At 27.8% G+C, this 17,428-nt stretch overlaps 1 long non-coding RNA gene across 1 annotated transcript; it reads right to left on the bottom strand.

Moving 5' to 3' along the window:
* Window positions 1–15,319: 15,319 nt before the first annotated feature.
* Window positions 15,320–17,001, bottom strand: LOC136076369 (uncharacterized). The gene is made up of 2 exons (XR_010636210.1): window positions 16,775–17,001; window positions 15,320–16,689 (listed from the first exon to the last, which is right to left on the bottom strand). It is a non-coding gene; the product is annotated as an uncharacterized LOC136076369 (long non-coding RNA).
* Between the last annotated feature and the right edge of the window lie 427 nt (window positions 17,002–17,428).

Raw genomic sequence — 17,428 nt, 5'->3', positions numbered from 1 at the left:
CAACAAAAAAAAAAAAATAAAATAAAAAAAAAATAAAGAAAAACTAGACTGAATATAAAAAATAAAAATAATAATAATGCTAACAACTATAATCAATACTACTAGAATACAACCGTTACAATAATAATCCAAAAAACTTAAAATAAACACGTCACACTCTAATATAAAATAATTAAAATCTCCAACTAACAGATAAAAATAGATTAGGTGGGTAAAAATTGGAAAAGTCAACAAACGAGAAAATCAGGAACATTAAAACACAATACAAACACACACACACACACACACACACACAAAACAAAACATATATCATAATATTAAAAAACATAAAAATAGGGACAAAATCACAGAAAAAATAAAATTACACAACATTTAAATATAGAAATAAATTTTAAAAACTATATATTTTTGTTACATCTTCGACTTTTCGAATTTATAAAAACGTTTCATATTTTTCTTAACTTTGTTTAGCGTTTAACTTCTTTTTTTTTTTCATACATTTTAATTTAAAGATATTTTTTTGTTGTATTTGATTGACATTTTTTTTTCTTTAGGCTTAATTTTGTTAATACTTTCATTTATTCTTTAATATATATTTTTTCCTTTTTTACTTTTAATAGTTTTTGTTTTTTTCTAGATGATTCTTTTTTCTTTCTTTTTCACCGTTACAAAAAAGCGACCGCCATTTGCGATGTCATTGCAAAGTCTTAACACCAAAATAATAATAGCAGACAGGGTTGGAGTCAAATACAAATACTTTAATTTCAGATTTCCAAATAATAATTCAAAAATACAAATATATCTAGTTGGCATTTTTAAATTTAAAAAAAAATACATAGATTTATTTTAAATACAATTTTGATGAAATGGTATGCTAAATAGAGGAATGAAAACAAGTCTTTATTAAATGTCCTTGAAAAACTAAGTTTCAACTTATTTAACACCGGTCAACCTCGTTTACGGTGGTTTTCACCTCGTTTACGGTGGTTTTTTTATTTTTTTGGGGAAAAACACTGTAACAAATACATTGAAATCAAATGCAAATACAAATCTTTAAGAAATTTTAAAATCAAATACAATACAAAGTCTTATATGAGTATGTATAACAAATCCCAAAGTGAATAAATATCAAATACCAAAGCCAATACGATCTGAGAGAAAAAGTTAATTGCTGATTTTTTTAGGGGTTAAAATCCTTAAGCCACTGCAAGCTTCAAGCTGTTACAAAAGGAAGATCAGATTTAAGTCTGGTTGCCTGTTCTAACCAATCCAAAAAAGAAGAATTTTTTTCAAAATGCGAATTCTTTTCACAAATATCTTAAAAATATCACAAGTAGAATAAAATGAAGATTATTTTAAAAATTCCGTGATATATCCATGATTTCCATGACCTGTAGCAACCCTGATTGTATATATATATATATATATATATATATATATATATATATATATATATATATATATATATATATATATATATATATATATATATTATATGTTTTGAAAATATTTTGTATAAAATTAACTAAAAAATTGCATAATTATGCGAATTTTTACCAATTTTTACGCCTCGCGTTTACTTTAATACTTTTGCGTACTTGCTTAAACACGTTATGCAAATTACTTTTTAGCGAAGACGATATATAATTTTCATTTAAAAACGAGGGAACTAATTATTGATAACTTTCATGATATACTTACTTCATATGCTTATTAGAGCTATTTACTACAACTTTATTCATGTCAGGAAAAAGTAAGAAAAAAGAAAATTTTTTGGTTGGGGAATCCAGGTCATCCTTACTAAAAGACAAATTTTCTACAGAGCAAGCGGTTTTGCAATACTTCTTGCATTTAAAGGAGAAGCATCCAAAACAAAAAGAAAGTAGAACTATCCACTGTCCTTTGACAAAACACTTTGAAATCAGATGCCATAATAAAAACTCTTTATGCTGCACTCTTTCAAAGTTATTTGTACCTTGGTTGCAGGGTGGATTTCAGATTATGCAATTACAAACAAATAGGTAGGTACCACACTGTATATGTTTTTTTTTATTTGCATATTATTATTTATCAGAGGATAACAATTTATATATCAAATGTCTGCTGTTAACTAAATTAATTAACAGAAATAGATGTGTTGTAAAATATTCAGAATCTACAAATCACATTTTTTAATAAAAAGATGGAGAAGCTGATCCAAACCTGGAAACTGTTTAAAAAAAACAAATAAAGACAAACTTTATCAGAAATTGAAAAAATGAGGAAATTTTTAACTCAGATGAAAAGGATCTTTTGGATTGCACCTGAGCTCAATACTCTGGTTGCAATCATTAAAGCTGATAAGAAAAGAAGTTGTCGAGACAAGACTGAAGATATTGCTTTTTTATTAGACTAATTAGGAGATAGAAAAACAAAAACAGGTGGATTAGACACAAGGTATATTTTCTCTGTTAACAGGAGTTTATTCAAGTTTGAAATGAGATCAAGTTTGAATGAAACCATTTCAGAGAGTGAATTCAGTTCAAATGAATCCAATAAAAATGAAGATAATGATGATTTCCCATATCCAGATCCAGAGTTAAAGAAGAAAGTCAAAAAAGCAGATATTGTTCTACTTTCAAAAGATATTCTCAAGAGAACTGATGATACTGCTGTTGGGGAAGGAATAAGTCACAGGCAGCATACTGCCATGGTTAATAGTATAATTGCTAAAATGTATAATTGCTAAAGGTGGAAATATAGATGAATTTAAATGTTCGACCACTACAGCATTAAGAGCAGCAGATAAAGTCATTTATGATGAATCAAAGAGGATCAATGACCATTTGAGAAACTTCAGAAATAATAATAAGTACATTTAGTTCAACTCCATTTTGATGGAAAAGTATGTCATGAATATACTGATGGAAAAAAATTGGAAAAAGATCGAATAGCAATATTAATAAAGGGTAACATGAAAACGCACCTGTTGGGAATTCCAGCAATTTCTTCCGGAACTGGTGAAATTCAAAAAAATGCGATCAGAGATCGCATTTTTTTGAATTTCAGATCTTGAATTTCTTTAACCTTACAAACAACATACAAGCTGTTACATTTGATACAACCAGAATCAACAATGGAAACAAAAATGGAGCTGTATCTTTACTGGTAAATGAAGTTTTTCAGCGAGCAATTTTATCATTTGCATGCTGACATCATGTAAACGAGCTACACGTAACATATTTGTGGTAAAATTATCCAAGTAGTGTTACTTCTGGACCAGATAATATGCTGTTTAAAATATTAAAATTAGCATGGAATGATCTTGATGTAGAGAACCGGGTAGGGTTTTACAAAATTGGTTAACATTTTTGTAAAATATTATTGTACCCTAGTATTTTTTCAATTTTGAGATCTTTGATTTTTTTTTGACATTTTAAATATAAAGGTGTTGAGAAGATTGGCTATTCCAGATAAAACATGGCTTGGTCATCAAAAGCATGAAACTATTACGTTCTGCAGAAATATTATCACCCATGGGTCTCTAAAAATAGTAGCCCGATGACTAGATATTTTAATATGTAGTTATGTATACAATATGTACTATGAAGTAGTAATATATCCTAGATTTTTCTTATTTAATTCTATTATTCTTTATAAAACAAAAATATGCATACCTTTGTTTATTGCATTATACCAATATACTTCTGATTTAATTTAACTTTTAGGATGAGGCTACAAGGAAGGACTACATTGAGCTGACTCTGATGAAAAGTACAAGCTTCGTACACCCGGAACAATCCATCGTCCCCGTTTTATGGCATATGGAGTTGTAGGTTTATGATAGGAAAAAGTCCATAGTTAAAAAATTATAGCTTTATAGCAAAAAAAAAATGAATTTGTTATACACGATCAAATATTTAGCTTTTCAAAAAAATAAAAGTGTATATTTTTATAGATATCTACTAACTAAAGCTCCAGATTATGATGGATGCAATACCCAGTCTGACAAATTGACTGGAAAATGAAATTACTGAAGTGGCAACTTTTGTGGCTGTTTTCTATACTACCTAGTTTCTCAAAGCTGAACTACCTGTTGTGGCTTCTCGTCAGGTTAATACCAAGTTAATAATTATGATATATATATATATATATATATATATATATATATATATATATATATATATATATATATATATATATATATATATATTTATATATATATATATATATATATATATATATATATATATATATATATATATATATATATATATATATATATATATATATATATATATATATATATATATATATATATGTATATAAGGATTCTATTATGAATAAAAAGTTTTGATTAAAAGTTTCTAAAATATAATTTTTTTTAGGGAAAGCTAGTTGCTTAACAATTTTTTGTTTATTCAGGATATGAGAGCTCTTTTGCAAATGAATATGTTTAAGGAGTACAATCTGATTTGGGCAGAATCAGTCATTGAATCAATCAAACGGCACACATGGTTTCTGGACCCTTACCTTATTGTTCTAGCCTTAGCTGATGAAAACTGTGAAGAAAGGGGTGAAATTGCTCAAAAACTATACAGCTTTGAATTTCGTAGCTTAGATAAATATTCGTTAGCCCGAATAAAAGCTAACATAGTGGTCCTCAATTCTTTAGATTTCAGTGGACCGAAGCCGCCAAGCTTAGTTGAATTGATCACAGAAAACTCGTGGCTTTTATTCCTTATGATAGGGTAAAAGTGACTGTCAATGGATGAAAACCCCGCCAGAATATTGGACTTGTAACAATTTCTACCTAAAAGTTAAAGATACTGCTTTTAATCTTGCAGTTGTTAATGATTGCTCTGAAAGAACTGTTAAACTCATAAAAGACAACATTGATATTGCCAGAAAGGAAGAAAAAAGACAAGATTCACTTTTATTCTTGCACAATTACAAAATGAAGTATGTAGGAAAGAGCAATACCTCCAAGAAAAACAAAAAAAACAATATAAAAATATAACATAATATTTGTAAAAAATAAACTATTATTAAAAAATTTTTAAAATGAAATTGCTAGACGTTTTATGCAACATACCTGGTGTTTTTTCCAAATAACTTAACATAGTTATTATGTTGCGTAAAAATCGGAAAAAATTGCATAAATTTGCAATTTTATAAATAGATTTGCATGAAATATTTCAGATAAATAAAAACACCACGCATTTTTATTTGTTTCTTCTAACTTAGAAGAAACTCCGGAAAGAAAAAAAATTTAATTATTTTAAGTTTTATAACTTGTTCAAATATGCCAAAAATAGGCTTAAAAAAGTCTAAATTCAGTCAGTTGGGGCACTTAAGCAACCCCTAAAAATGGTCAAAGTTCAAAAAAAGAATTCTATCAATAAAATAAGGGTCTGCGCAGCAGGTAAGACGTCATGGTACTTTAAATTTTTTCATGACCCCAAAATGAAACAGTCTAATATATAAATATTTTAAATTCTATTTAAATGTTGTCAAAAAGTAGAAATTAGTCTACACGATCTTTAGAAATAAGTTAAAAAGCAAGGTTTTTAACTAATCAATCAGTAACATAAAATTTTTAAAAACTCTGGACAACATCATAACCTCTCTAACTACAGTCCGATCAGTCTTCTATCTGTTATTGGCAAGGTCTTTGAGTCATTGATCAACAAATTTTTAACATCCCATCTTGAGTCAGATAGCTTATTGTCAGACAATCAATACGGTTTTCAATTTTCTCCCTCTATGGCTGACTTGCTAACTGCTGTGATTGAAAGATTCTATTGCACATTAGATGAAGGCAGTAATGCAAGGCAATAGCCCATTGCTCTTAATATATCTAAAGTTTTCAATAAAGTTTGGCAAGAAGGACTTCTCCATAAGCTGGCTTCATGTGAAGTATCTGGGAAAGTTTTTGAGATTATTAAATCATTTCTTTCTAACCGCTTTATTAAAGTAATCCTTAATGACCAACATGAACTCTTCTTCATTTCCAGTAACTTTAAAGGTCAAACCTCTATCCTTGCTCTTGTTTTGTATCTTATCTAGATTATCTACACTGGCACTGTCTGTCCTGACAACCTTATATCTAAAGTGCCTATATTTGCTGATCAACTTTATACTTCTGTCTTGACAAAAAGTCTTCTCTTTTCAATCACTAAGAACAGGCAGTTGATATTGAATTTGATCTCACTACTGTAACAAATTAGAGCTTGCAGTGGCTTGTGAGTTTTAAAATTCCATTTATATTCAACAAAACTCAGTTATTCACTGCAAACTATTATCGCAATACTGTCAATATTCCTATATTGATGAATGGTAACTCTCTCACTGAGTCCTCTACTTTACATTTTCTTGGATTGTTGTTCACTACTGACCTCTCATGAAAACTATGTACAATCGATTGCTAATGTAGCATCTGCTAAAATTGCTTTTCTTTATCGTGCTTGTTATTTCATTACTCTTGATTCCATTATTTACCTCTACAAATCTCTGCTGTCATATTTTGGCTAGTTTTTCTAATAATCCTCTTTCTCTTCTAGACAAGGTTCAAAAGTGCATTGTAGATGCAGTTAGAAATGATCTATCTGCCGAACGTGTGCCTCTCTCCCATTGTCGTAAAGATGCATTTCTTTCTCTTTTTTACAAATACTATAATGGCGCTCTGCTCAAAGAGCAGCGACCATAATAATATTTATATATTTAGTTCATCATTTGCTTTGTTTGTCATTTTAGTACTTCTGATCCCATTCTCTACATCTATAAATCTTTTATCCATCCTAGTGCGTAATGCTGGTGTCATAGAGACAAGTACTTCTAACAACGCACTTTCTTTTATAAACAAGGTCTAAAATCACAAAGAAAATTTATTCAGATAACTCTAGATGCCAAGCATTTTTCTAGATGCAAAGTTTTTTGTTCATTGTTGAAAGTTTGCATTTGTTGAAAGGTGCACAGCTCTAACTAAAAATGAGACTTTTTGCAAACCCTGCCCCAGCTCCAGCCATGGCCAGAAAAAAAATTTATTGTACTTAATATATTATAATTTAATGCTGGGATACATTTATATATTTTTAAACTCTAATTTATTTTCAACAAGATTGCAAGCAACCACTAATAAGTTGAGTTACTCTAAAATAGAGAATAAGTTAAAATACTAGAAAACGTAAAACTGAAGACTTAAAAAGTTGTAAGTTGTATAAAAAAGGAAAATATGAAGATGGGTAAGAGTTATAAGATTTTTTTGATGTGCAAGGAAAAAAACTGGATTTATAAAAGAGAACAGATTTAAAATCAGCTGCTTATCCTTAGCGACAAAAAAGTGAAGATTATTTGATAAGATAAGAGTATAAAGTTGAGTCGTCAACTACTTTAGATTTCATTAAGATTGTTATTTTAGATAAGAAACAACACAAGAGGTAGATTAGAAACAACACGTGTTGTTGATCATGATGATAATGATTATCACGATCAACAACCTGTATTTTTTCTCATGATGATGATGATGATTTATCAAGATCATCACCATCATGATGACCATCATTATCGGCCCTAATCAAATATTAACCTCGGTCACTTACTAAATGCAAAATCATGAGTCACTCAACCTCGGTCACTTACTAAATGCAAAATTATTTATTATTTAAAGAATAGATTATTTTTTCAATATAGCTATATTATTATTCTTATTTATCAACAAAAAAAAAAAATTTAGCATAAAAAGAAAAAAATGCCATCATAGCTTCAACAGAGAATGGAAGGTTATAATGGTATACCCTATAATTACACCATTTTTTTCCAAAGGTTCATCTTAGCTAAGTTTCAATTTTGATGTGTTAGAAAAAAGAACACAAAACTTTGTGGGAGGACTTGGCACTAAAATTAACTAATAGTTTTATAAAAAAATTCTTTAAATAATGTTTCCAAAAAAAAGTTAACTGTGTTTCTAAACACAACTAATAAACTTAAAACAAAAACGCAAACAGATGTATGTTCATACTGTTTACATTTCAAACATTAAAAAATTTTGAAAAAAAAACCTTTTATCAACTCTGCTAAAATATTGTCTATAAATTACGCAACGCTAAATTTCACAAATATGCAAAACAAAAAAGATCAAAAGTTTTCCCAACAGACAACATCAACTTTTTGCAATTATAATATTTTTTATTTGTCATCGAACAAGATAAAGTATAAATGCTAGAATAAACTGATTAAGAAAAAGTTAAATAAAAGTACATAATACATAAGATAATAAAAAATTAAAAAAATAAAAAGATATATTTATATATGTATATCTTATATATTGTCAAATCTTTGATGTAACTTTTTAAAAATATTGTTTCCAACAAGACTGTAAGCACCTATTAAATCGAAAGTTAGAGTTAAGGAAAAGTTGAAGAGAAAATGAGAAAAAACTTTAAATCCCTAAATTATACCAATCAGGGAGATAAAAAACTGTTGCAATAGCTGGAGCGAATCTTAAAATGACGCCTTTTCTCTTTTAAAATAAGGTGTAAAAACACATTTTAAACATAGTTGGACCTGCTCTTGCAGCCAAGATTCAACCATTTTTACATCGTCATGATGTTGCTTTTCTTTATATTACCTATAAACTAGTGTTTATAGGAGAGCTATAACGAGAGCTGCTCTTAAGAGCTAGCGTCTCTTGTGGCATCTACTTAAATTCATTCTTGTGTAACTTGTCATGCTATTGAATCTCATCCTTTTACTGTGTCTGTTCTTAAGTGCAGTTAAAATTCTTATTTTCCTAGTCGTTTTTCTTTTCAATTTGCAGCCTTTCTATATTTTTCTGTTTCATATAATTTGCAATCTTTTAAGTTAACTGCTAATCGTTAATCCTTTATAAACTTCATCTTTTCTCTTCCAGTAACTTCCAACACTAAGCTTGCAGCCTTGTTGGAAGTGAAGATGTTTAAAAAAATAATAACAATAAAAGCAAAATAAATAATAATAAATAAAGTATACAACAAAAATAAATAATAATAAATAAAAAAGTAAAATCTTAAAATGATGAAAATAAAATGGGTATAAAATATGCGTTTACATGATGTTATGTTTTTATCACACAAAAGATACGCTGTACAAATGTGATAGAAGCAAAACGGGTCAGGGTTTGATGGGCTAAAAATGACAACAAAAGTAAATTGGAATGTAAAATTATGACATGAATGAAAAAAACTTTTGAAATGCGATGATTTTGAAACTTAATATAGTAAATAAAATACTTTGATTAAATAAAAGACTTTTCATGTAACTTCTGTGCAAGTTCTTACAATTGCACAACATTTAAAAATTTTTGCATTATTTATTTTAACAGATTTGTACTTCAACCTTGTAACTCAATTGTTAACATTGTATTATATAACTTTTTTTAATTTTTACTAAAAAATATTACAAGTGCACAACAAAGTGCAAATGGATTTACAAACAATGTTTGTAGCTAAAAAATATTACAAGAAAGGAAATAAGTTAAAAGTAAGGTGTTACTGTGCCTTAGCTGAATTTATTTCATTAGCCCTATATTTCAGTAACCTTAATTGTTCCAGATAACTTTATATGTTTTACAATTACGTATTACTTTGCAATTACTGTAACCTTTCAACTCAATCACAACAGATCTGTCTGACAGGAATTTGAAAAAGATGTAAAAAATTTCAAGTAGAAAATAGCAGAAGCAAAATTAATTTTGAAGTAGTTTCAAAATTTTTCTAATAGTGTATCAACCAGTTTTTTAAGATGACATGGAAGAGTATTAGATTCAATAGATAGGTTAGAGAAAAAGTTGTTTGCAAATAGTTTTACTTTGGGAGAATCAATAAGATCAGACCCATACACAAGATGCAAAATGCTAGCCTTTATTAATGTCATTGTTAATTTTAAATTTTCATAAAATTAGATATTACATTTTTGAAAAGTCTCTAGAATCTAGCTTATAAGGTAAAATTAAAAATATAGTAATCTAAAAATAATAGACCTAAAGGAGAACATGAACTACCATTATGTTGGAACTATCAAGTATTAGTGAGATCATAGCATGGTTTAAAACATCCTAAGGAGAACAAGAAGAAACTGAACACAAACTAGGTTCAAAGACAAGACACAAATCAACGAGTAATTAGAATTGTCTTAATAATAAGCGTGTGTATTACCATGAAATTCAGACTTGTTGAAATGAAATTGACTTATGAAGGTGATATTTTTGATTGGTTGCTATAGACATTTTATTTAAATAATTTAACATTTAAAAGGTAATTCTTAGCCACAGTTATAAATTTTAATGCTATTCTAAGCTGTAATAAATTAATACTAGAATAGGCCTAGCATGCATGTTTTATAAACTGTAGATGTACTTTGAATAGTCAATGTTTTCTTGCACTATTTTTTGTTTTTATAATTTATCACCTAAATAATTACCTAAAACTAATTACTTTAATACTTAATTGTTTTTTAAAAAAAGATGGTTGAAAGTTCGATAAAAATTTATTCTAAAAATTACATGAATTTTAGAATAAAATTTTATCGAACTCTCTGTAACTAATAAAAGTATCTGGCTGTTAAGCAATATAATTACCCATAACAAATAAATAAAATAAATTATCAATTTTGCAGCTTCATATTGGTACTCATGCCAAATTTAGTGTATATAGAACTCATAAAAAATCTGCAACTAGTAAAATAGGTTGTTGCTAAGCAAAATTAGGTATCCATAGCAACCAAATATAAAATATTTCAACTTCATAAGAAGTGCGAATCTCATATTAATGCACAAGCTAATGATAGTGAGTATAGCACACATAAAATGTGTGCAACTACTAAAAATAGGTTAATGTTATACAAATTTAGGAATCCATAGCAACCAAATATAAAATATTTCACCTTTATAATAAGTGTGAATCTCATATTAATGCACACACTAAATATAGTGTATATATTACACTTAATAAATCTGCAACTACCAAATATAGGTTGTTGGTATGCAAACTTAGGTATCCATAGTAACCAAAACTAAAATGATCACTTTTATAAGAAGGGCTAAGGAGTAACGCTAAGTGATTAGGGTTGCCTGGAAAACAAGTCACAAAGTTGACTAATTGAGGAAGAGATTAAGAATGTAAAAAGTTATGAGCTTTAGAGATAACAAGGTCATTGGTACAACAATACAACAATAATGGCAAAGGAAAAAAAGGGCTTGGTCCATTTGGTAAGAAACAACATCAAAAAGAGTGCAGTCTTAGGAAGAAGGAAAACAATAATGAAAAGAAATAATGAAAACGTGATTTACCAAAGAGGTGAATTGAATGAAATTGGAGGTCAAAAGTGAAGTGGAGGCAAAAGCATATAAAAGAATAGTCACAGGATTCAAACTTGAGCTCAATATAAATAATTCAATAGGTTTTTGGAACTTGTGACTAATAATTCAATCAGTAATTGGAATTCGTGACAAATGATTCAATAGGTCTTTTGAACTTGTTACAAATAATTCAAGTGGTAATTGGAATTTGTGACAAATAATTCAATAGGTTTTTGGAACTTGTGAAAAACAATTGAACTTGTTTGTAAGTATAGTATGGAATTATAGAGTCATTCCAAAAAAAAACCAATCCTTTCTAAGTCACAAAGATGAAACAAATCCAATTCAAACTAAATTCACAAAGAGCAAATAGATCTGGTAAATTTTGCAAAAAGAAATATTAAACTTATAAAAAGATACTTTTAAGATCACAAATATTTGAAAAGGATAAAACAATTAAGTGGTAATGTTATTGTTTTTTTGTGTGTGAATTTGTATATCACATATCAAAAAATGCAAAAATACAAAAAAAAAAAAAATATTACCACTGTAAGTATGGTATGTGACTCCATATGTCACAAACTATACTTACAAACAAATTTAATTGTCACCAGTTTCAATTACCAATTCAATTACTTGTCACAAATTCAAGTTTGAACCCTCTAACTATTCTTTTATATGCTTCCGCCTCCACTTCACTTTTGACCTCCAATTTCATTCAAATTTTGTGTGTGTGTGTGAGGTGTATTTAATATGTGTATTATTCAATAAACAGTAAGCGTATTATTTAATAAAGGTTGCATCATTCCTGCTTATCAAACCCAAGTTGCAATGAAGGGTACTTTAAATAACAAAGTCACCTTGTGAACCACTACATCTCTTGTAAACCACTACACCTCTTGTAAACCACTGCATCTCTTATAAACCACTACATCTTTTTTTTATATACCACTACATCTCTTGTATACCACTATACCTCTTGCATACCACTATATCTCTTGTAAACCAACGTTCTAAACTGTACAAACAATAGGACATGTTTGCACAGTTACGAACATATTCCATAACAAAGAATAATGTTTATTGCAATTATTTACCAGAAATCATTAAAAGTATAAACTTTGTAAAATAAAATTTAATATAAATAAAAACAATATATCTGTTATACTAATTTATTTTAAACCAAAAAAATTAATCATTCAACTTCGATTTGTTGATAATGTAAATAAAATAAATGATTTTAATTTAATAAATTAATAAAATTTACAGTTTTAAGGGTAAAATAGCTTTTTTTTATAATTTATTTCTAATTTAATAAAGTCCTTTTTAATAATTTTTATTTCTAAAAGTTTTTTACTTGCTAGCTCTTAAAAGTCTTATTTTTTACTAAAATTTTCATTTAAATCATTTTTATTTTTGAAAGTTTTTGTTTTAAGAGTTACTGTTGAACTATTAATGTGGTGAAAAGCACCAGTACAGATTTGTTTTAAGAGTTGTTTTTCAACTATTAATGTGATGAAAAGCACCAGTACAGTTATGTTTTAAGAGTTACTGTTCAACTATTAATGTGATGAAAAGCACCAGTACAGTTTTGTTTTAAGAATTGTTGTTCAACTATAAATGTGATGAAAAGTACCAGTACAGTTTTGTTTTAAGCGTTACTGTTCAACTATTAATGTGATGAAAATCACCAGTACAGTTTTGTTTTAAGAGTTATTGTTCAATTATTAATGTGATGAAAAGCACCAGTACAATTTTGTTTTAAGAGTTACTGTTAACTATTAATGTGATGAAAAGCACCAAATACAGCTTTAAGAACTAGGAATCAAAATATGATATTTACTTGCTATAAAAATAATTTGAGGTAAAATAAAAATAGCGATTCTACATAACATATTTCGGAAACTTCGATTTAGATATGGTCTCAAAGTTACCTTAAATTTGGACCGTAGAGAAGACTTTACTTCTAAACAATATTTTTCCCGCTTCGTACATCGTTTTTATATCACGACTATTATTATTGCTTTATCACCCAAAATAATTTTTTAACCACTCATTTGGCTTAAATTTATCTGGTCTTATTTTAGTATTTAGTTAATCTTTTTGCAATATTTTTCAATATATGATTTATCCGCTGATTTTCATATTATTACTAGTATCAAGGAACTTTTATGCTATATTATCTTACATTCATTACTCAGCTTTGTTTTAATTTTCAAAGGCGCAATTTTCGTCTTTTATTATTATTCGGAGAATTTCTTATATCCTTCACTACATGTTTTAATCTTTACATTTTTGCAGTCGATATAAATATATGTTTTTTTCTACTTTCAAATATTACTTGATTTTTAGTTATGATTTTAAGATGCGCGGGTTGTTTCATTTTCTTACACTTTAGATTGGTTAACAAAATTCGAATGAAGTATCTATGACAGCGTTAGAGTTTTTTGAAGACTCTACTATGTTTTATTTTATTTTAAAAGAGTTTTTAATAGGGTATGTTGCCATTTGATTGTTTTTGGTTTATTTGTGCTGGAAGTACCTTTGTGGTTTAAATCGTTGACATATTGCATGGTCTTAGGGGAAAATTTAATAGTATTTTCTGTTTGCACACTTTAGCTGTTTTAGTTTTGTTTCTGGTGTTTTTATTTGAATTTTAATTTATAGTGCTTAGTTTTTTCTACCAGTGGAATGGTAAGTGATTTATTTAACTATTTATATTGTGCAGTAGATCAACACTTTTTATATCATATCATCAAAAAAATATTAGTGTTTTACAAATTTGGGTATGGTTGGGTTTTGGCTATTTGTAGTGAATCCTTTTTTACTGCAGTATGGAATAGGCGTAAGTCGCAGGGTAAAGCATAAGTGGTGATGACGTTTGTCTGACGGGATAAACTAGTTATAAGTGCTGATCCTCATCAAAACGCCAGTAATAATAGACGCGACTCTGAGGAAATGTTTATTACTTAATCACTACACAAATTATGTTTACACATTGGCATTAATGTTTTTTTTCCATTCTGAGGCCTTTCATTATTGTTTGCATACTTTTTATTTTTTAATGTATTTTTTGTTTTATTTATTTTATGCTTGGTGATATATTTTTTGTTTATCTTAGTTCATATTAGTATTTATATAACAATTTATTTTTCTCCTTTATTCTAGTGTACTTCATTTCTTCCCTCAGGCGTTCACTGCTCGTGTGTGACCATTCGGCAAATTTTATATATGTCAGAATTATATATATGCCAAAGTTTATAAATAAAAAATAGCGATTCTACATAACATATTTTACATAACATATAGCCAATCATAAAAAATGCAATAAAGACAGAATGGAGGCCTGGTAACCATGGAAGCATTTTATTTTTGTAATTTTAATAATGTGTTTTTGTGCAAAACTGTAAGGTTTTTTGAGGATTTTCATAAATTCCGCAAACAAATAATTTGCATAAATGATCAAATTAATTATAATGCATTTGGATGTTGGGAATTAATTATATTAAAAACTTCCATTGTAAAAAAATCCAAAGTTAAAATGAAATGTTATCTATATAAAATTATTATCTATGTAAAATTGATGACCTTGGAATGAAAACCTCAAATGTCACAAATGATCTTTTTTTCAGGAGAGCATTTAAACTGAATTTCATGGTTCCACTAATATATATGACTATCTTTTAAATGTCAAATCATAGAACCACATTTTGCGCACTAAATAAGTATAACTAATATTATTATTTAAGTATGCGTAATTAAATATTGATTAAAAAGTTAGTGACATTTGAGGTTTTTCCAAAAGATTTAAACTTTTGCTGTTTTTGCTTCAAAATACGGAGAAATTTCACTATAAAAGGAGTAATAAAAACAACAAAATTTATTATTATTTTTTTCTTTTAGTTTATAAAGTGGAAGAAAAAGATCTTATGAATATTTTTTACTTTTTTAAGTAACAAAAAAAAATAAAAATAGTTAAAAGATAAAAGCATGAAATACAAAACATTTTTAGTAAACTGAAATATTATATCGAAAATACTGTCTCAATTAAATATGAATTTTAATCTATATCAGTTAATCCCTCTCTACCTTCCTCGTCAGCATCTACCGTATCGTTTTCACGAGGCAAATTTTCATAAAAGTTGGCCTTTTGAAGATTTTGTAAGTATTTACTTAGTTTTATGACATAACTTTGCCAACATTATCACTGTCTATTTTATATATTCTGACTTGTCTTAGCTTGAAGTTTTTTCTATAATTTGCCCTAAAGTAAGGCTTAAGCATGTCTTTTATATTAAAAAAAGTCTTCCTGTTTTGGTTTTTCGGGGATGAGGGGTTTTGGTGTTTTCCTTACTTCGAGGACAACCTTATCCCAGCCCTCGGGGATGTCTGCCAAGATTCTTTTTCTGGCATTGCTAAACAGATGTAAATCTGTATCATTTGGCAAATAGGAGTGACCTCTTATAGGAAAAATATGAACTACACAACCAATTTTTTTAAGTACATGTACTACCATATACCAAAACCAAACCACAACAAAATTCTTATTTTATCCAGAACACCCGTCACTCAAAGTATTTAAGGTTTTTGTACCCTGTGGTAAATATTTATTTAACCAGTGGAGCAACATTGATGTTACTTCATTTTGCCCACGTTTTGCCACTTCTTCATAATAAGAATACATGAATACATCATTTCGAGCTATATCATGTATCTTAAATACATAATATTACAACTGCCTAGAATAGAATACAGCATTTGTAACCATATTTTGCAAAGGCAAATTTTGCATGAAGTCAAATGATATGGCAGTTATATCAGTAGAAGAGCTCGCTAGTAGTTTTAAACGTCGCTTTTTATTTGTAAACTTTTTGCGCTCTTGCCAAATGGAGCTTGTGTTCTATCTCCAGTTTTTGTTTGTCTTCTTCAAGAAAATCAAAAACTTGAAGTTTTGTTTTAACTGAATCACAGTATGAACATGTATCGCTGCGAGGAGATCCAAAGGATAGATTGTATTTGGTTGTAAAAGTTCTGTAGTATGTAGCATATTTTAATTGGATTTTGTAAAATTGAAAGAAGAGTTCGTGCATTTTTTTTATGCCTAATGTCTCTGGAAGGTATCTTACATTTTTATTTTTGGTAAAAGAATAATGGCTTTCAAGGCCTTTGAAGGATTGAATATGAATGAGCTGTATCATTTGATCAGGTTCAGCATGTGGGCGAATATTATGTTTTCCTCTTTTATCTTTCGGGGCTAATCCTGTACTTGTGATGTGATTTTGAATACGTCTCAGTCGAGGATGAGAAATACCATGAATTGATAAAAATGCTTTCATACAAATCTCATAGCTAAGACCATAATTTGAAGATTTTATCTAAAACAAATAAGAATAATTTTTATTAAGAATGATGAGGACTTGTATGTATTTTATAAGACGCATCAGGAATAATAATACTGACTTTATACTTGTTAGATGCTGGATGCATGTAAATATCATCGTTAATAGGAATTACATCTTTCAAGTTCCTTTTTATTCTTGAACGTCTTTTTTTTATGTTTATCACTTCAATACAACCAGGTAAATAAACACCTTATTCATTTTTAGTTTCCACTTTGTAAAACATATCGAATACTTCCGCTCTGATATCTGCATTCACTCTTTCAAAACAGTGTAATTTCTAGCACCTAAATTAACCAAGTATACACAATTAAAAAGAAGTTTAATTTTTTATTTTGAATAAATTTCTCAAGGAAAACTTGTTCTACAAAAGTTATTATATATAAAATGCATATATATATATATATATATATATCAAAATTAAATCAATATATTTTTACTTTAATAATAACTGTATATATATACAATCGTGCGGGACATTTACAAACAGTTATAAACTGATGACGTGTAAAGACCTATGATGGTATAAATTATAGCATAATAATGATAATAATAAGTAATAATAATAACATTAATAGTGATAAGTGGTAATAACAATTTTAAATAGAGTAATATAAAAAGTATAATCTGAATATATATTTTACTATATACAGATATATATTTTACTATATATTTATCTATATATATAATATTGATAATCATTAATAATAATGCA

The sequence above is a fragment of the Hydra vulgaris genome, chromosome 02, assembly GCF_038396675.1.
Source record: "Hydra vulgaris chromosome 02, alternate assembly HydraT2T_AEP".
Taxonomy (NCBI): domain Eukaryota; kingdom Metazoa; phylum Cnidaria; class Hydrozoa; order Anthoathecata; family Hydridae; genus Hydra; species Hydra vulgaris.
Note: the sequence above shows the minus strand (reverse complement) of the source record. Positions and strands in the feature narration are given on the sequence as shown.